This window comes from Bufo gargarizans, chromosome 10 (genome assembly GCF_014858855.1).
Source record: "Bufo gargarizans isolate SCDJY-AF-19 chromosome 10, ASM1485885v1, whole genome shotgun sequence".
Taxonomy (NCBI): domain Eukaryota; kingdom Metazoa; phylum Chordata; class Amphibia; order Anura; family Bufonidae; genus Bufo; species Bufo gargarizans.
In genome coordinates, this window is record NC_058089.1 from 98,360,864 (window position 1) to 98,381,335 (window position 20,472).

Genomic DNA, 20,472 nt, shown 5'->3' on the forward strand with positions numbered 1-20,472 from the left:
TACTGCTGAGGGCCACTATGGGGGACATAATTACAGCTGGGGGCCACTATGGGGGACATTATTACAGCTGGGGGCCATTATGGGGGACATTATTACTGCTGGGGGTCACTGTGGGGGACATTATTACTGCAGGAAGCCACTATAGGGGAATTTAGTACTGCTGGGAGCCACCACGAGGGACATTAATACTGCTGGGGGCCACTGTAGGGGACATTATTACTGCTGGGGCCCACTATGGGGAATATTATTACTGCTGGGGGCCACTATGGGGGCATCCTTACTGCTGGGGCCACTATGTGGAACATTATTACTGCTGGAGGCCACTATGGGGGACATTATTACTTCTGGGGGCCACTATGGGGAATATTATTACTGCTGGGGGCCACTATGGCGGACATTATAGGCCACTATGGGGGCATTATTACTGCTGGGGGCCACTATGGGGGGCATTATTACTGTTGGGGGCCACTATGGGGGACATTATTACTGCTGGGAACCACCATGGGGGGCATTATTACTGCTGGAGGCCACTATGGGGGGCATTATTACTGCTGGAGGCCACTATGGGGGACATTATTACTGCTGGGGCCCACTATGGGGAATATTATTACTGCTGAGGGCCACTATGGGGGACATTATTACAGCTGGGGGCCACTATGGGGGACATTATTACTGCTGGGGACCACTATGGGGGACATTATTACTGCTGGGGACCACTATGGAGACATTATTACTGCTGGGGGCCACTATGGAGACATTATTACTGCTGGGGGCCACCATGGGGGACATTATTACTGCTGGGGCCATTACTCGGAACATTATGTTTACAGAGGGCACTGCAGGGGTTGGGATTTTTATTTATAAAAAAAAGAGAATGAAATTCATCCCTTTTTTTGTGGCAATTTTTAATGGCAAAAAAACAGATGGCCAGAAAATAGATGCACAAAGGGGTCTGTTTTTAATGTCGTGTGCATGTCGCCTAAAGAGGACTTTTCACCTATTCTGATGTGTCATGTGTTTCAGTAAATAATTGTATTCCATGTGAAAGAAAATAATCTCGAATTCGCGAATATATGACGAATATTCGCCCAAATATTCGTGAAATATCGCAAATTCGAATATAGCCCCTGCCGCTCATCACTAGTCAGTATGTGATCAGTGGGGATCCGACTCCCATCATCCTTGTGTATTAGTTGTTTGAAGAGGCTCCTGTAAGCCCAGCAGCCTCCTCACAGCATGCCAAGCATAGCGCCATCCATTGGAGAGTGGCGGTGCCTGGTATTGCAGCTCAGCCCCTTTCACTTGAATGAGACTGAGCTTCGCCTAGGTCAAGTGACCAATGAACACGATGTCACTGGCCTACGAATAGGCCGTGGCACTCCTCTTCAAACAGCTGATTGGCAGGGGCAGTGGTCCGGGGGTCAGACCCCCACCGATCAGTTATTGCTGTCCTATCCTGACGACAGGTCATCAGATTCAGTATTAAACACTTGGACAAGACAACCCCTTTAAAGAGGGCCTTTTCCACTCTCCTGACATGTCTGCTTTAGTAACTAGGTACTTGCTTTGCCCATCAAATAACAAATCTGGAGCATCTGTTCTTATGACTCTATGTCGCGCCATTCTTTTATTATTCCTGCTAGAAGTTAGAAATCAATTTGCTACAAGTTTGCAGGGAAGGTCCAGATGAGTGTTACCAGTTGAGTGGCGTCCCTGCACAGTCTAGCACTGGTTGGATAATGTCAGACTGTGCAGGGATTCCCCCAACTGGTAACACCCAGCTGGACCTTCATTGCAAACTGCTAGCAGGAATAATAAAGGAATAACATTTCATAGAATGATAAGAATAGATGCTCCAGAATTGTTATTACATAGGGGATGCAAGTAGTTACTAAAGCAGACCTGTCGGGAGAGGGGACGGGTCTTCTTTACGTTTCCTGTACTTTTAATGACTGGGAACAATATTTTCTCCTTCCTTTGCTCACAATTGTTCACATTCTCACAGCTCTTCATCTTGCTCATTTCCATGAGAAGCACCTGCCAGCCGCCATCTCTGGGAAACATTTCTCTGCAAATTTTATTGCCCTGCAGGTGTTTCTGTGTGTGGCCCTCCGCGCTCAGGATAAGTGTGGCGACTATTGTTCTTTAAGGATACTTTGATCTTCGGCACTCAAAGCCCCCCGCATAGTTGGATGCCCCCATTCGGTCCCACGCTGGGGGCGAAGGGAAGCCGGAAAGTTGTAAGAAGGAGCGATCTATAATATTTACTCTGATAACCGCTTGTAATATCGTAGGAAGACGCCTCATTAAACTGTGACGGCCTCAAAATTGTATTATGTAACCGCAAAGGAGAAATCGATACATTTGTTGCAAGGGAAAGGTAATGAATTCTATTGAGCAGTTTGTCAAGTCTTTTGTTGCAGACCATCATAACGATAATAATAATAATATCATCTATGCGCGGGGGATATTTAAAGGGGAGATTTCTTCCGACGCGGTCGGGCGTGACTGAGCGCGGCTACGCGAAGCAAAGTGAAGGATGTGTCGTTTCTCCTCCAAGTAAAGCCAGGCAAGGGGAATGCAAATCAATCCTACACATATTTGCTATCTGCTCGGTAGACGCTTTGTGTTAATTCAGTTCTAATCAATACCCAGCACTGTAAGAGCTCCGCATAAAACAGCATCAATATAATAACTCACTATAGGTTTATTACTGAACTAAAAGCATGCCACGCTTCTCATTTTTAATAGAGATTAATGACGGGGAGAAAAAAAAAAATGTTATTGGTACAACAAGTGCTGTTCTCCTGTGAGAGACAATATTATAGGCCCTTATTGATCAGGCTATACTGTATTATGGGCTATTTCACTCCGGTAAGCTGTAACACATCTTCTAAGGTGTCTATAGGCCGCTCGCCCCCTGCTCGGACGCACTACATTCTATTCATTAGATTGTAGTAAAAAACAGAGGGTTAATTTATTATATATATATATATATATATATATATATATAAATTTATATATCATAATAGATTCCTTATTCCTCTTCCTTTAATTGTTGACTTGTTTTTTGCTATGTAATGTATGATTTTGTTTGTACGTGAACCCCCTGCAGAATATGTTGGCGCTATATAAATTAAGATTATTATTATTATTATTATTATACCCTCAAACACAGGAAAATCAAAAGTATGTCCACTAGTTTCCACATGCCCCTGAAGGAATTACAGGGAAAGGGGTTCTCCGTTTAAAAATAAAATCTGCCTAGAGTATCCCAAGCACGTCATATTTTTGCCCCATACACCAGTTTTTTTTTATGTCAGCACTTTCCTTCTCCTGTTCTCAGCATCAGTCCATCTTGGCAGGATGTATACATAAAGAACTTCCTGTTTACATCAGCTTCCTGGAGGTCTAATGAGGATCTGATCTAAGGTCTGATATGGGGGGGGGATCTGACGCGGAGGCCTGATCTGAGGTCTGATGTGGGGGTCTGACTTGGTGGTCTAAAGGGGATCTGATCTGAGGTCTGATATGGGGGGGATCTGACGTGTAGGGCTGATCTGAGGTCTGATGCGGGGGGGGGGTCTGACTTGGTGGTCTAAAGGGGATCTGATCTGAGGTTTGATATGGAGATTCTAACATGCAGGTCTAATGGGGTCTGATCAGAGGTCTGATATGGGCGGGGTCTAACATAAAGGTCTGATGGGGTTCTCATCTGAGGTTTGATATGGAGGTCTGATATGAGGTCTGATGCGAGGGGGGTCTGACTTGGTGGTCTAAAGGGGATCTGATCTGAGGTCTGATATGGCGATTCTAACATGCAGGTCTAATGGGGGTCTGATAAGAGATCTGATATAGGGGGGGGGGGTCTAACATAAAGGTCTGATGGAGTGCTCATCTGAGGTTTGATATGGAGGTCTGATCTGAGGAGGTCACTCCAGCACCTTACAGGTATTCTGTATATTTGTACATGTCCTGCCCGAGAATGGGGTTTGTATTGCCAAGTAAATGACTGTGTCAGGGAAGGAGAAAACTAAGTCATTAGACTTCATGGTTGCTTCCCAGTCTGTGCCTCTTCCTATTCCTGTAAGATGTCTGTATAGAACTATTACCCACGTTGTGGTACTATTATAGTAGCAGCATCGTGTGGGCGCTCATACATTTGCTTATCCCTTTTTTTATTTAAGGTCCCCATGTGGTAATAATTAATATTCACATTTTTGTATAGGTAACATAGTAATGTATGCTGTATATCCTATATTAGTTAAACAGATCAACATTTGTGATGGAAGGCTATGGGTCATTTATTCCCGTATCGGCGCATATTAAAAAAAAGTAATATTAAAAAAAATATTTAAAAAAGGTGGCAGTATACTGTGTGAGGGGCATGTAAGGGGATGTTACATTGTGGGTCATATAAGGGATATTAAACTGTGTTAGAGGCATATTTACAGTAGAGTCACATAGAGGCTCCAGATACCTGTGACAACCTATCAGGACCTTACTGAGTCACCCCCAGCCGATCTATCTGCTGTCTGTGCTGCACACTATGGTACTCTAGATATCATAATAATGTGACTCAACTGTGTAAGAGGCATCATACTGTGTGGTGGGCACATGAGAGGCATTATACTGTGTGGTGGGCACATGAGAGGCATTATACTGTGTGGTGGGCACATAAGAGGCATTATACTGTGTGGTGGGCACATAAGAGGCATTATACTGTGTGGCGGACACATAAGAGGTATCATACTGTGTAGTGGGCACATAAGGAGCTATTATATTGTTTGGTGGGCACATAAGAGGCATTATACTGTGTGGTGGGCACATAAGAGGTATCATACTGTGTAGTGGGCACATAAGGGGCTATTATACTGTGTGGTGGGCACATGAGAGGCATTATACTGTGTGGTGGACACATAAGAGGTATACTGTGTAGTGGGCACATAAGGAGCTATTATATTGTGTAGTGGGCACATGAGAGGCATTATACTGTGTGGTGGGCACATAAGAGGCATTATACTGTGTGGTGGGCACATAAGAGGTATCATACTGTGTAGTGGGCACATAAGGGGCTATTATACTGTGTGGTGGGCACATAAGAGGCATTATACTGTGTGGTGGGCACATAAGAGGTATCATACTGTGTAGTGGGCACATAAGGGGCTATTATACTGTGTGGTGGGCACATGAGAGGCATTATACTGTGTGGTGGACACATAAGAGGTATACTGTGTAGTGGGCACATAAGGAGCTATTATATTGTGTAGTGGGCACATGAGAGGCATTATACTGTGTGGTGGGCACATAAGAGGCATTATACTGTGTGGTGGGCACATAAGAGGTATCATACTGTGTAGTGGGCACATAAGGGGCTATTATACTATGTGGTGGGCACATAAGAGGCATTATACTGTGTGGTGGGCACATAAGAGGTATCATACTGTGTAGTGGGCACATAAGGGGCTATTATACTGTGTAGTGGGCACATAAGAGGCATTATACTGTGTGGTGGGCACATAAGAGGCATTATACTGTGTGGTGGACACATAAGAGGTATCATACTGTGTAGTGGGCACATAAGGGGCTATTATACTGTGTGGTGGGCACATGAGAGGCATTATACTGTGTGGTGGACACATAAGAGGTATCATACTGTGTAGTGGGCACATAAGGAGCTATTATATTGTGTGGTGGGCACATGAGAGGCATTATACTGTGTGGTGGGCACATGAGAGGCATTATACTGTGTGGTGGGCACATAAGAGGCATTATACTGTGTGGTGGGCACATAAGAGGCATTATACTGTGTGGTGGACACATAAGAGGTATCATACTGTGTAGTGGGCACATAAGGAGCTATTATATTGTTTGGTGGGCACATAAGAGGCATTATACTGTGTGGTGGGCACATAAGAGGTATCATACTGTGTAGTGGGCACATAAGGGGCTATTATACTGTGTGGTGGGCACATGAGAGGCATTATACTGTGTGGTGGACACATAAGAGGTATCATACTGTGTAGTGGGCACATAAGGAGCTATTATATTGTGTAGTGGGCACATGAGAGGCATTATACTGTGTGGTGGGCACATAAGAGGCATTATACTGTGTGGTGGGCACATAAGAGGTATCATACTGTGTAGTGGGCACATAAGGGGCTATTATACTGTGTGGTGGGCACATAAGAGGCATTATACTGTGTGGTGGGCACATAAGAGGTATCATACTGTGTAGTGGGCACATAAGGGGCTATTATACTGTGTGGTGGGCACATGAGAGGCATTATACTGTGTGGTGGACACATAAGAGGTATCATACTGTGTAGTGGGCACATAAGGGGCTATTATACTGTGTGGTGGGCACATGAGAGGCATTATACTGTGTGGTGGACACATAAGAGGTATCATACTGTGTAGTGGGCACATAAGGAGCTATTATATTGTGTGGTGGGCACATGAGAGGCATTATACTGTGTGTGGGGCACATAAGAGCTATTATACTGTGTGGTGGGCACATAAATGGCATCATACTGTGTGGTGGGCACATAAGAGGTATCATACTGTGTGGTGGGCACATAAGAGGTATCATACTGTGTGGTGTGCACATAAGGAGCTATTATACTGTGTGGTGGGTAGTGTTGAGCTCGAATATTCGAATAGCGAATATTAATTACGAATATCGTAACTTTGTAAATGTGCGAATATTACGAATATAGTGCTATATATTCGTTATATCGAATATTCATCATTTTTTAACATCTGAAAACATGATTCCTCCCTGCTTCTTTCTTGTGGGTCAATAAGCCATTGGCCCACAAGCAACTTAAGCAGGGGGGAATCATGTTTTCATATGGAAAATAAAATGACCAATATTCTAAAAAAAACAATACATAGCAATATAGTGAATATATTAGTTATTTAGAATTTTGGCATTATTTTTTTCCTATCTGTACAGTTGTTCGCATACTCCTCCCCGACAAGCGTCCCCGCCACCATGGGAACGCCTGTGGGTTAGAAAATACCATCGGATCTGAGTTTTCCCTGAGATCGTGAAAACTCAGATCCGATGGTATATTCTAACCCACAGGCGTTTCCATGGTTACGTGGACGCTTGTCGGGGAGCAGTATGCCAAAGTGGAATAACAGTACGCATTGGAAAAAAAAAAGACGAATATTCTAAATAACGAATTTATTCGCTCTATTGCTCTATTATTCGCTCTATTGCTAATTTATCTAATATAGTGCTTTTTTTGTCAATTTTTTTTTGCCTCTTCTGAACTTCGGTTTTGGAAAATATGTACACTATTAAAAAAATTACTATAGCACTATATTAGCTAAATTACAGTCTATATGTGTATTTTACGAATATTCGTAATATTGCTCTAACTTCGTCTTTTAGAATATTACACTGTGTGGGGGTCACATAAGGTGGCATTATAATGTGTGGGGGCACATAATGGGGCATCATACTGTGTTGGGGACACATAAGAGGGCATTATGCTTTGTGAAAGCTACATAAGGGCATCATAATATGTGGCATTATATTCTTTGGGAAGTCACTAAAGAGGCATCCTTAAAGGCATCACCCAGTAAAAGCTGTAACCACTAAGTTGGGTGCCAATACCCATAACCACCAAGTTCTGTACCCAATTGTGACAGTAACCACTAAGCTTTGTACCACAGTTCCTAACCTTTACACCCATTGCCCCAATTGGAGTAAAGTTACTTTAGGATACACTGTGTCTGTCCCCGCTGATGCTCCATCCTTGAGTAGAGTACTAATTTAAGCCAGGGTTGAGGGTCATGAACAAAAACAAATCATTTACATAATTTGGAAAATGTTTCAGCCATTCTTATGAAACATTTAACATATCCAAAACCTTCAACCTGCTATCATCTATTTCCTAAGATTATATTTTATTGATCAAAATTCTAAAGACAGAAAAATCTCTCATCTGAAGGTCTCATCGTCTGTGGACTGTGAACTGTTAAGTGACAGTAGATAGACGCGGGCCTGGTCCACTTAGCGCGGTGTTTCTTTTTAGCAGCTGTAAATCTTCATGGTCTGTTTGATCCTTGACCTTTTTCTTTATAATCCGGATAACCTTACCTCCAGTTCAAGCAAGAATGGCCAAATGAATTGCTGCGTTGACTTTTACCACCTCTGCTGGTATGCTGCTCCAGACATGATGATAGCTTCTGGGGTCATGGGTTTTAAAGCGTCCTTTCTTTAACCGGATTAAGTATTGGTTTATTAATATGTCGCATTAAAACTGGTTTCCAATAAAAGAGATTTTGTCATTGACATACGCTGGCTTGGCACATACGAGGCACAGAATGCACTTATGAGATCTTGGTTCAGTGCCTTGCACTTTCACTGAGGACATCACACATCATAGAGAATTAATGGCCAAGTGTTGAAATCAAAAGTGAGATGCCATTCATAGGCCAAGGGAGAGCAGCCTCCTGCACTTTCCCTTTTGTTCCCACTCTAAAGTTCACATCAAGCCTGGGATCACTTTGCAGAAGGCCGTGTAATAAACCCTATTAAAGTACTTTTGGATAGGGGGCTCTTCATTTTCCCAGGCAGCTGGGGAGCCTGGCTGCAGATGTAATCTGAACGGGACAGACAGCGTCCACTTTATTTCATACCAACTCTGCCGACGGATGCCTTTCAGGACTTGAATGAGGCTGTGTAATCAAGCTACTTAATATTCCAAATTTCTCTGGAATTCAAACCTAACAAGAGAGACACATATTAACCCCGTGCACTACTGTTTTAAATACGTTCTATTCAATATGTAAATCTACCAGGCAAAATCTATGTGGTCCTATACAGTGTATATGACAATATATAGATGACAATCTCTTAAAAACTTCTTTTAAGAAAAAATTTGATGATTTACATAGAAAATGGCATTTTTCAAAAATGTACCTTTCTAATAAAAGGGTTTTCTGGGAGCTATATACTGATGACCTATCCTCTGGATAGGTCATCAGCATCTAATCGGTGGGGGTCAGATATGGATACCCTCTGGATAGGTCATCAGCATCTGATCGGTGGGGGTCAGATATGGATATCCTCTGGATAGGTCATCAGTATCTGATCGGTGGGGGTCCGACACCAGGGACCCCTGCCAATCATCTGTTTGAGAAGGCACCATCGCTCGCAGTAACAACGGAGCTGCGCCTAGGCCATGTGACCGATAAAAGTGACGTCACATGACCTAGTAAAAGCTGAAATAAGGCCACGGAGCTACTATGAATACTGGTGACTTCTTAAACAACTGATTGGTGGGCGTCCTGGGTGTCAGACGCCCACTGATCGGATACCAATGACCTATCCAGAGGGTAGGTCATCTGCATATAACTCCCAGAAAGTGGAAATGTTAAGAACATTGCAGTATTCTAGCTGCTTTATGTCAGTTTACAGCTCCTTATTTTCCTCTTAAAAACTCTCAGCCATGAGCAAGTATGCAAAAATCTGCAGACAAAATGTGATACAGGCCATGTTTTTTACCTATTTCAACTCCAAATACTCCCAGGAAAGTAGAATATATCTCATCAAGTGCAAATTACGAGTAGAGTAGTTTTCCAGAGCAACCAATCAGGTTACAGTTTTGGGCGGGGGTTTCGACTTGTGGCACGGTCTCCTCGCGGCCTCCTCGCAGCATACTAAGCACAGTACTATACATTGGATAGCAGCTTTGCTTGGTATTGCAGTCCAGGGCCATGCATTTGAATGAGACTGAGCTGTACATTGGCCATGTGTCTAATGAATGTGACATCACCAGAGTTCCGCAACCTATTCAAACATCTGATTAGTGGTGGTGCTGGGAGTTGGACCCCCATCGATCAGATATTGTTGACCTGTCCTCATTTTGTTAGGATTCCCAATGAATCCGAATTTTCTTGCGCTTCTTGTTAATGAATCAGGTTTTCCTAAAATGGCAGCTGCACACTTTACAAAGCGAAACTAAGTGTAGGGAAGACAAGCCCAGGAACGCAAGATCACCCATAATGCCGTGCAGCCAGCCAATCCGCAGATAGCCATCCCCTGTGATGTCACAGCCCTATATAACCCTCATCCTGTGTGATCTCCACCATTGTCCTGTGAGCTGAGCATAGGGAGAGACATGACAAGTGGTCATGCGCTAGGGACAGTGTTGCTGAAAACGGTTATTAGAAGAATATTGGAGAAGGAGAGTGCAGGAAGAGTGTAGGGAGAGTATAGGGAGAGTATAGGGAGAGTGCAAGGAGACTTTTTCTGTGTCAGTTTTATATATTTATTCCTACGTTTACTCAATCCTACATCAGCTGTAAACTAAGATTTGTAATTCAATAATAGAAAGCTTGCCAACCAATATCATCCAGTCTACACCCCTTCGGGGGACCAGGCCTTAATAATGACCATCCTCATGATGAGCGAATCAAAGTTGACAAAGTGGAATTCAATCTGAATTTCAGGAAAAGTTCAATGCGCACCGAACTTCCTCATGCTTCGTGGTAACGAATCACATTTTTTCCTAAAATGGCTGCTGAACATGTTAGGACATGGAGCAAAGACCTCTGGGAATGAGGGATCACCCACAATGCCATGCATGCAGCCAATCAGCAGCCAGCCCCTGTGATGTCACAGCCCTATAAAAAGCCTCAGCCATTTTGGATTCTGCCATTTTCCAGTGTGCTTAGTGCAGGGAGAGACGTCAGCAGGCACTAGGGACAGTGGTAGAAAAGACTTTATTGTGCTGAAAAAAAATATTTACAAGTTCAGGGAAAGATTATTCAAAGTGTAGAGGAAGCATAGGGAGGCATCATCCACTCTATAAAAGGAGAACAGAGTGCAATAGGAGAGTGTACATCCTAGGTAATAGGATAAAGGGGTGTATTAGTGGAAAAAAACAAGTACGTTTTATTTGCCGCTCTGCGGTCAAGTTACATTGTTCTACAGCTTTTTTGGGGTGTATTAATTTCCTTTTAATTTAATTATTTTATCTAACAAAATGTCACTATGTCAATGGCCCACTCTGTGGTCTTCTCATGCTGCTGCCACATCACTACTCTGTGGTCTCCTGATGCTGTTGCCACCTCCCCACTCTGTCACTTGGCCACTCTGTGGTCTCCTGATGCTGCTGCCACATCACTACTCTGTGGTCTCCTCATGCTGCTTCCACCTCAACACTATGTCACTGGGCCTCTCTGTGGTCTCCTCATGCAGCTGCCACCTGAACACTATGTCACTGGGCCACTCTGTGGACTTCTCATGCTGTTCCCACCCTCCCTACATGAAGACTGGGCCACTATTTTGCCTTTTTGGCCTGGTTGACATCATCATTTATTTGACCCTTCTTCTAATCTAAAGGAAGGAAGGAAAAATGAAACGCACAATGGATCCTGTCTATGTAGCAGCTGTAAGACCTGTATGGTCCCATCAGAATTGGCTTATGATTTGGTATCCAAAAGCAGGAATGGGGAGAAAACACAGAAGACATGCAAATATTCCATTCACATGTCATCTCTGTTTTGGATCCACTTCTGTTTCTGACCAAATGCTGACAGAGTGAAGGCGGATGCTCCAATGACAGGATCCATTTTTGGGGTTTATTGTTCTGATGGGTCAGAGGATGGGCAAAATAATCAGTGACGTCAACACAAACTTACTGCTGACACCCTCTACACTCTGTTGGGGGGCTCTACATGTATAAGTGTTTAACAGAAGAGGTTCTATAGACATCTATGTGGAATCAGCTGATTTGGGTGTGAAAGGAGTGCGCTTCTTCTTGACGCTAACATCGACCTGTAAGGCTGAGTTCACACTTGAGTTACATAGTTTTGGCCCCATAACTACCCAATTAAGTGAAGTGTGCATTGATTCTAAGAGCAACCCCTGTCATCTGCATGTCATACTGACTGTTTTTTAATGTGATTCACCACAAATAAATTCGGATCGAAACAAATCTTTTCGGAAGATTCGGCGAACCGACCGAATCAAATTTTTGAGAAATTCGCTCATCTCTAATCCTCATCTTTTGCTTTACTTCTTTTTACTACTCTACTTACAAATCATTCGTCAAAGTCTCCATGTGCTAGAAAAGTCAGCACGATGCAGAGACAGGAGAAGCTGGATGTTCCTGATAACATATTCTCATCGATATTAGATGATATGGAAAAGGAGGAAAAGCAGATGGCAGAAGAAGGGCTCCCACCTATAGGGCAGGAGAGCAATAGGGTTGAAGGAGTGGGTACAGCCCCTGTCAACTATACAGTGTGGTCTTCATTATTAAGTGAAAGGCAGCTGCGCGGTTCTTCTTTGTAGCATGACCTCAACTCTTCCACAGCACTCCCGCTCTGTGTGGCCATACCCTAAGGCCTCTTTCACACGGGCAAGAATTCCACGCGGGTGCAATGCATGAGGTGAATGCATTGCACCCGCACTGAATCCGGACCCATTCACTTCAATGAGGCTGTGTACATGAGTGGTGAATTTCACGCATCACTTGTGTGTTGTGTGAAAATCGCAGCAAACTCTATATTGTGCGTTTTTCACGCAGCCCTGGCCGTATAGAAGTGAAAGGGGCTTCAGTGAAAAACGCATTGCATCTGGAAGCAAGTGCGGATGCAATGTGTTTTTCACTGATTGTTGCTCGGAGATGTTATTTGTAAACCTTTAGTTTTTTATCACGTGCGATAAAAACGCATCAAAACGCATTGCACCCGCGTGGAAAAAACTGAACAACTGAACTCAATCGCAAACAAAACTGACTGAAAGGCCTCATGCACACGACCGTTGTTGGGTTCCGTGTCCGTTGTTCCGTTTTCCGTGATTTTCTGCGGACCCATTGACTTTTAATGAGTCAGTTGAAAACTCGGAAAATGCACCGTTTGTCATCCGCGTCCGTGATCCGTGTTTCCAGTCCGTCAAAAAAATAGGACCGAACAACGGTTCGCAGACCCATTCAAGTCAATGGGTCCGTGAAAAAACACGGAGGCACACAAGATTGTCATCCGCGTTCGTGATCCGTGTCCGTTTATTTCCTATCATTTTCAAGGCAAACTTGACTTAGATTTTTTTTTTCACTTTTCTTGTCTGGTGATCCTTCAAAAATCAAGGAAGACACACGGAAGAAAAAACAGACACGGATCACGGAACAACGGAACCCCATTTTGCGGACCATGACAAAATACTGTTGTGTGCATGAGGCCAAAATGGTACAAGTTTCACTGAATGCATCCTGAGCGCATCCGGACCTAATCCATCACGCTCGTGTGAAAAAGGCCTAAGTCAGAGTGGCCTGGGTATAACTTATTAATTAATAATAAATGCTTGTTTTTTTTGTTAAAATAAACTTAAAATAATGTACAGTAAAGCATATAGTGCTGTGCTCTCGCACTATTTAAAAATGAGTACGTCACGCAGCAGTATAGGAGGAGTTGATGCAGAGTCCTTATTGTAGCGTTCTTGATTAGTTTAGAGTTTTATAAACGCAATATATAGTGATAATTTGATGGTTATGTCGTCACTGATATATTCAGCCTGCGATATTGCACAATAATTAAGCAGAATATGATGTTGACTGCTTGATATAGAGTGCACAATGATTGTCAGGTGGTTTTGCCGTTGACACCCAACACATTCGGCAAATAATGCAGTAGTTATGCGAAACAATTGAGCAGAGTATGCTGTTAACTGCTTACAGGACCTGGCGCTGTGTTACACAGTAAGCATTAGTGTTGATCGCGAATATTATTATCGCAAATTTTTGTCACGAATATCAGCACTTCGAGAATTCGCGAAGATGTAGAATATAGTGCTATATATATTCGTAATCGCGAATATTCTCGATTTTTTTAAAATTAGTAACCTCCCTTCTTGCTTGTGGGCCAATGAGAAGGCTGCAATATCTTTGTCAGAGCAACATCCCTAGCAACCAATAGGAAAGTTGCCTACCCCTTACTATATAAGAACCTCCCCAGCAGCCATTTTTTATAGATTTTTGCAGCTCTGAGAGAGAGAGCAGTGACATTGCTGTGCTCTGTACTTTCATCTGGATCCTGTTCCTTATCCAATTACATTAGATAGTTAGCTAGCTCACATATATAATACAGATAGTTATAGGAGATAGTCAGTGTAGGTTAGATAGTGATGTAGTGGCGCTGATAGGTTCCAGAGCAGGGTGTTAGGAGGTGTTCAGACGCCCTGTGCGAGCTAATCTTGTGCCCCCCCCCCCCCCGTTTCACCTAAACATACACAAAGAGGAAAACAATCTTTGTAACAAACTGTTTTTTTTAATTACAGATAATTTAAGTGCAAGTGCAAACAAGTAGACCCTGCCCCCCTTAAATTATGGGGTGACAGACATTGGGTATGATTAAGGGGCAGGGGGCTGGATAAAGTTGACACTGGGTATGATTAAGGGGCAGGGGGACTGGCTTTGGTTGACACTGGGTATGATTAAGGGGGGCAGGGGACTGGGCAAAGGTGACACTGGGTATGATTAAGAAGGGCAGGGGACTGGGTAAAGGTGACAGGGTATGATTAAAGGGGGCAGGGGACTGGCTCTGGGTGACACTGGGTATGATTAAGGGGGGCATGGGACTGGGCAAAGGTGACAGGGTATGTTTAAGGGGGGCAGGAGATTGGCTATAGGTGACACTGGGTATGATCAAGGCCTTATAATGTGCCAATAAAAAGGGACCCCTATAATGTCCCCCAATAATGTGCCAGTAAGTGTCCCTATAGATTCCCCCCATCATATGCCAGTATCAAGTGCCTCTCTCCTCCCCCCACATGTCCCAGTATCATAGGGCCATCTCGCCCCCCCAAAGTGCCAGTATCATAGTGCCATCTCTCCCCCAATGTGCCAGTATCATAGTGCCATCTCCCCCCAATGTGCCAGTATCAAGTGCCTCTCTCCTTCCCACCCCCCATGTGCCAGTATCAGAGTGCCAACCCCCCATGTGCCAGTATCAAGTGCCAAACCCCCCCATGTGCCAGTATCAAGTGCCTCTCTCCCCCATGTCCCAGTATCATAGTGCCATCTCGCACCCCCAAAAGTGCCAGTATCAAGTGCTTCTCTCCTTCCCACCCCCCATGTGCCAGTATCATAGTGCCAACCCCCCCATGTGCCAGTATCAAGTGCCAAACCCCTCCATTTGCCAGTATCAAGTGCCTCTCTCCTCCCCCCCCTGTGCCAGTATCATAGTGCCATCTCCCCCCCATGTGCCAGTATCAAGTGCCTCTCTCCTTAACACCCACCCCCCCATTTGCCAGTATCTTAGTGCCATCTCCCCCCCAATGTGCCAGTATTAAGTGCCTCTCTCCTTCCCCCCATGTGCCAGTATCATAATGCCAAACCCCCCATGTGCCAGTATCAGGTGCCAACCCCACTCCCCCCAAGTGCCAGTATCAAGTGCCTCCCGCTCCCCCCCATGTGGCAGTAACAGTCGGGTATTTAAAAAAAAAACACTTATACTTACCTCTATGTCAGCGATACGATGCAGCCTCTTCCGGCCGGTGTCCCGCGCTGTATGTCCATATAAGGAGTCAGTGCTTGTGTATTCTAATTTAGCCTGTATTTCTGAAAAGTTTCTGCTGGGACTCGAGCACACAACCTTCTGTATCAGAGGCAAGGCACTTAACCACACAGCTATAAGAGCTGCATAGCCATTGACTGAAAAAATATGAGACTTCTACTGTAGACTCGTTTATAGCTTTGATAGCTAGTGTACATCTATACACATGACAGCTGCCCAGCGCACTCAGCTCTGCTATATCTCTATATATAATAGCTGCCCCAGCACACCCAGCTCTGCTACATCAATACACATGACAGCTGCCCCAGCACACCCAGCTCTGCTACATCTATACACATGACATCTGCCCCAGCACATTTAGCTCTGCTATATCTCTATATATCTATCTACTGTATAGTAATACTTAGCGATATATAGATATAGCAGAGCTGAGTGTGCAGGGGCAGCTGTCATGTGTATAGATGTAGCAGAGCTGGGTGTGCTATGGCAGCTGTCATATATATATAGATATAGTAGAGATGAGTGTGCTGGGGCAGCTGTCATGTGTATTAGATGTAGCAGAGCTGGGTGTGCTGGGGCAGCTATCATATATAGATATATAGCAGAGCTGAGTGTGCTGGGGCAGCTGTCATATAGAGATATAGCAGTGCTGGGTGTGTTGGGGTAGCTGTCATGTGTATAAATGTACACTGGCTATAACAGCTATAACAGCTATAACAGAGTCTACAGTAGAAGTCTCATATTTTTTCAGTCAGTGGCTATGCAGCTCTTATAGCTGTGTGGGTAAGTGCTTTGCCTCTGATACAGAAGGTTGTGGGTTTGAGTCCCAGCAGACTCTCCCTCTCCTGAGGACGGCAATACTATACTATCAGATCCGTCCTGCCGCTAGTGTGAAAGTAGCATGATGGACTTCTTTCCGGTGTCATCTGGCAAAACGGATCCGGCATTTTTTTTTTAACCTTTTTTTCAGTCTGTGTATTTTGAATGCCGGATACGGCACTAATACATTCCTATGGAATAAAATGCCGGAGATAAAACCTGTAGCATGCCGCGGTTTTATCTTTTGCCTGATCAGTCAAAATGACTGAACTGAAGACATCCTGATGCATCCTGAACGGATTACTCTCCATTCAGAATGCATGGGGATATACCTCATCAGTTATTTTCCGGCATTGAGCCCTTTTGACGGAACTCAGTGCCGGAAAAGAAAAACACTAGTGTGAAAGTACCCTAATAGGTATTTGTGATTGATTAATTAATTAGTAACAAATCAAATTTCTTGTGGAACTTCGACGAAGCGGAAAAATCTAATTTTTCAAAACTTTGCTCGTATCTACCTATGACATAAGAATTCCTTGTCCATTTCAATGTGTTTCTCCCTATCCCCAAACTATTCTGTCAGGCTTCACATGAACTTCAGTGGGGGTATCATGTCCATGCATGAAGTTGGTAATAGTAAAGATTCCAGAACTCAGAACCCCATTAGTGCTGTCTTCAGTTGTATTAGAAGGTAGGAGAATATGTATAAACATGCACATTTCTTTACAATTATCTAGTCCAATATAGCTCTTGGATATACCTTGGATATACCCTGATCTCCTGATCTTTTTCGACTGCCTTATGTAAAGGATTTTTTTTTTAAATATCTAATAGATGTGCCATAAAAGGTTGATTAGTGGAGGCCCAACTATTTTGACCCCTGGTTCCTAAGTAAAGGACTGTGTGTTCTATGTTCCCAGTTGAGAAGTGGAGAGAATAGAGGAACACTCATAGTGACATATCATTGTATCTAGTTCTACCTTTCATGGTAAATGGGTTGTCTAGAAGTGGCATATGGTTTACAGGTAGTTAAAGCTAAAAATAAGCCATACCCATCCTCCATGATCCCCTGCTCTTGCTATTTCAACCTTCTCTGGTCCCTACTGCTCTCTACTTTCTGGTCCTGGAGACTATGGAACTCTTTGACACAGGTTGGTGTGATAGTTGACTCATTGTACAAGTTCAAGAGGGACATGGATACCTTTCTTGAAAAATATATTATGTCATGGATACTAGATTTCTTGAAATAAGATTCATGGAGTAATTCCAATTATTTTGAGTTAAGAAGGATTTTCTCCCCTCTAAAATGGAAGAATTGGTATTTGTCTTATTGGGGTTTTTGCCTTCCTATGGATCAACCTAGTAAGATTATAGGCTGGACTTGATGATCTTGTGTCTCTTTTTACCCTTATCAACTATGTTATACATACAAAGTGGAATATTAAATACACAGAGACAGGTTGGGTAAAAGTAGGTTGTTGCTTAAAATAACTAACTAATCTAAAAAATAAGCAACCAACATCAAGAGAATACAAACCCTCCTTCCTCTTGTGTAACCTACAAGAGTCTCGTTACACAAGTCCTTTTTGGTATCTCTAAAGAAGAGTTCCATTCTATGTTTATGAGGCCTTTTCCTAGACACTTATTTTACTTTGCGACTAGGGCACTTAGGGTTAACATGTCCTGGACTACTAGAGTACAAACCAAATTCTCATAACATTCAATGAATGAGCTACTATATGACTGACCTCCTCATTTTGTTTTATAAAAAGAATGGAATGTATTATCTTTTGTAAATCCCAAGTCATTTAAGTGAGCGCAAGCAATCCTAATCTTAATGAAACCATGAGAGAACAGAACAGCAGCATCTTTAAGGTCAACCCAAATATTGTGTTACTTTTTGTTGAAAGCCAATCTCCACCCTTTGCCATGGGTGGTCTGTTTAACCCCACCTTGGGATTCAGCTTGCTTTACAAAGTTTTATGGACCTATTTTATGGCAGCCATCCTGTCCACTATTACAAGACACACTACAAAGGTAGGTCTGTTTGTATATTGTCATGTCTCTCTGGACTTCTAACGTTCAAAGTATAAAAAAAATTACCACCATCACACTTGGCATAGGTTGCAAAAAGTGATAGATGTATGTGCACACTAGAGATGAGCGAATCAATTCAAAACTTTGAAACAAATTTTTCCCAAAAAGTTTGTGTTCAAAATAATTTATTTTTGTTTTTTTTGTGATTCGTTTTGGGAGTGAGAGAATTTATCCGGACTCGAATTGATTCGGACAACCGATTCAGCCCCCGAGTTGAATTTTAAAGGATTCGCTCATCTCTACTGCCCACTATCTTTGTAATCCACATGCAAGTGTTCTCACACGATCTCTATAAATATGCCAGCAGACACTGACTCCCTGCTAATTTGTGTCTGAAAGGTGGTGATCATTCCGCTCCATAAAGGTTAAGTAAGGTTAAAAGCCTAGTGTTAGGATTGAAGGGCACTGATTAATGAGTGCATGCAAACAGCAAAGTGTAAAAACAAAGATCAGCTATTTTTACTTCAGATTGTGCCTGGTAAAACCATTATCCATTAAAGCATAGGGAATAAAATGACTTCCATATGAAAAAGTCCTTCTTATGTAACTCTATGAAAATAGTTAAAATCGTACACCACCATTGACTTTCCAAATAGTTCCAAAGTGTTTCAATGACCATTCAAGATGCAGGAAAAAAATTGCATGTACCTCCTTGGACAAGGGACCTGAGTTTCAGACAAATTGCCCAGAAAAATCACTGCTGGGCTTGAAATGACTGAAGAGTTGTAGTACTGTGTTAGTGGACACACAAATGTAGACAGGGCCGGAGGCTTTATTTTCACCTACTTTATAACATTTTCACCATGTTGCTATCTTGATTTCAGAGGCATAGCCTGTGGCGGGAGGGGAGGGGATGGAGGCCTAATGGGGACCACTTAGGGCAGATTGGTTCAGAAGAATATCACTCTCAACTGTATCTGTGTCAATGGGACTCCAATACAGTTGAGGGCCATGGTAGAGCAGGGAGATGACTCCCTGCCTTTACCACTGAACCACACTCTGGACATCAGCATCCTGGAGCAGGCGGCACAATGACATCACTGCATAGGGACACCTGCACCTGGACACTAGCTGTGCAGGGAGGAGAATGACTTGCAGTGTATGTGGAAGGATCGGGGTAAGATGAGTACAAGTTTTATTATTTTATAAGAGTCACAAGGGGCATTGTTATATATTAAGAGGGCTATCCTCTCCAGCAGTTCAGAAGTGAAAGAGGTTGTACCCTCTTAAAGATGCAATCCAGCATTTTTTCCTGATTTTTTTGCATGACAGGTTGTATTTCTTAATGGAACAATTTAATTTATCATGTTGTGTATTGAAAAATGGGAAAAAAATTATTTGTGAGGTAAAATAAAATAAATAAATAATAAATAAAACTTTTGCCATGGTTTTCCAGGTCCTGTTTTTACACAACTCACTGCATTGCCGATGACATGACAACCTTATTCTGTGGCTCAGTATTAGGGTACATTCACATGACCGTATATGTTTTGCAGTCTGTAAATTGAGAATCCACAAAACATGTATACTGGCTGTGTGCTTTCCGCATTTTGCAGAACGCACATGTCCAGCCCGGAGATAGAAATGTCTATTCTTAATAGGACATGCTCTATCATTTTTCCGGGGCAGCGGAGTGGAAGTATGGATGTGGATAGCACACAGTGTGCTGTCCACATCTTTTGTGGCCTTTTTGAAATTAATGGGTCTGCATCCATTCCGCAAAATTGCGAAAAGGATGCGGACTCATGGATTCAAGTTCGATTTGGCAGAGTAGGTCAACAGATTTGATTCAGATCAGAGTTGATTCTACCCAAATTGAAAGTGCTCCAGTTGGCCTGAAAATTTGTATATGACAGTCTGGGGTTTCCTAGGGCTCATATTATTTCTCTGTAGGCTTTCACTTTTTCTTAACTTTATTTAAAAAAAATTCTCTCTTTTTTTTCACTCTCTCCACCCAAAATTCGCCTGAATCACTGAAAATTCCTAATTTTTTTCGCTTATTTTTTTGCGAACAGGATA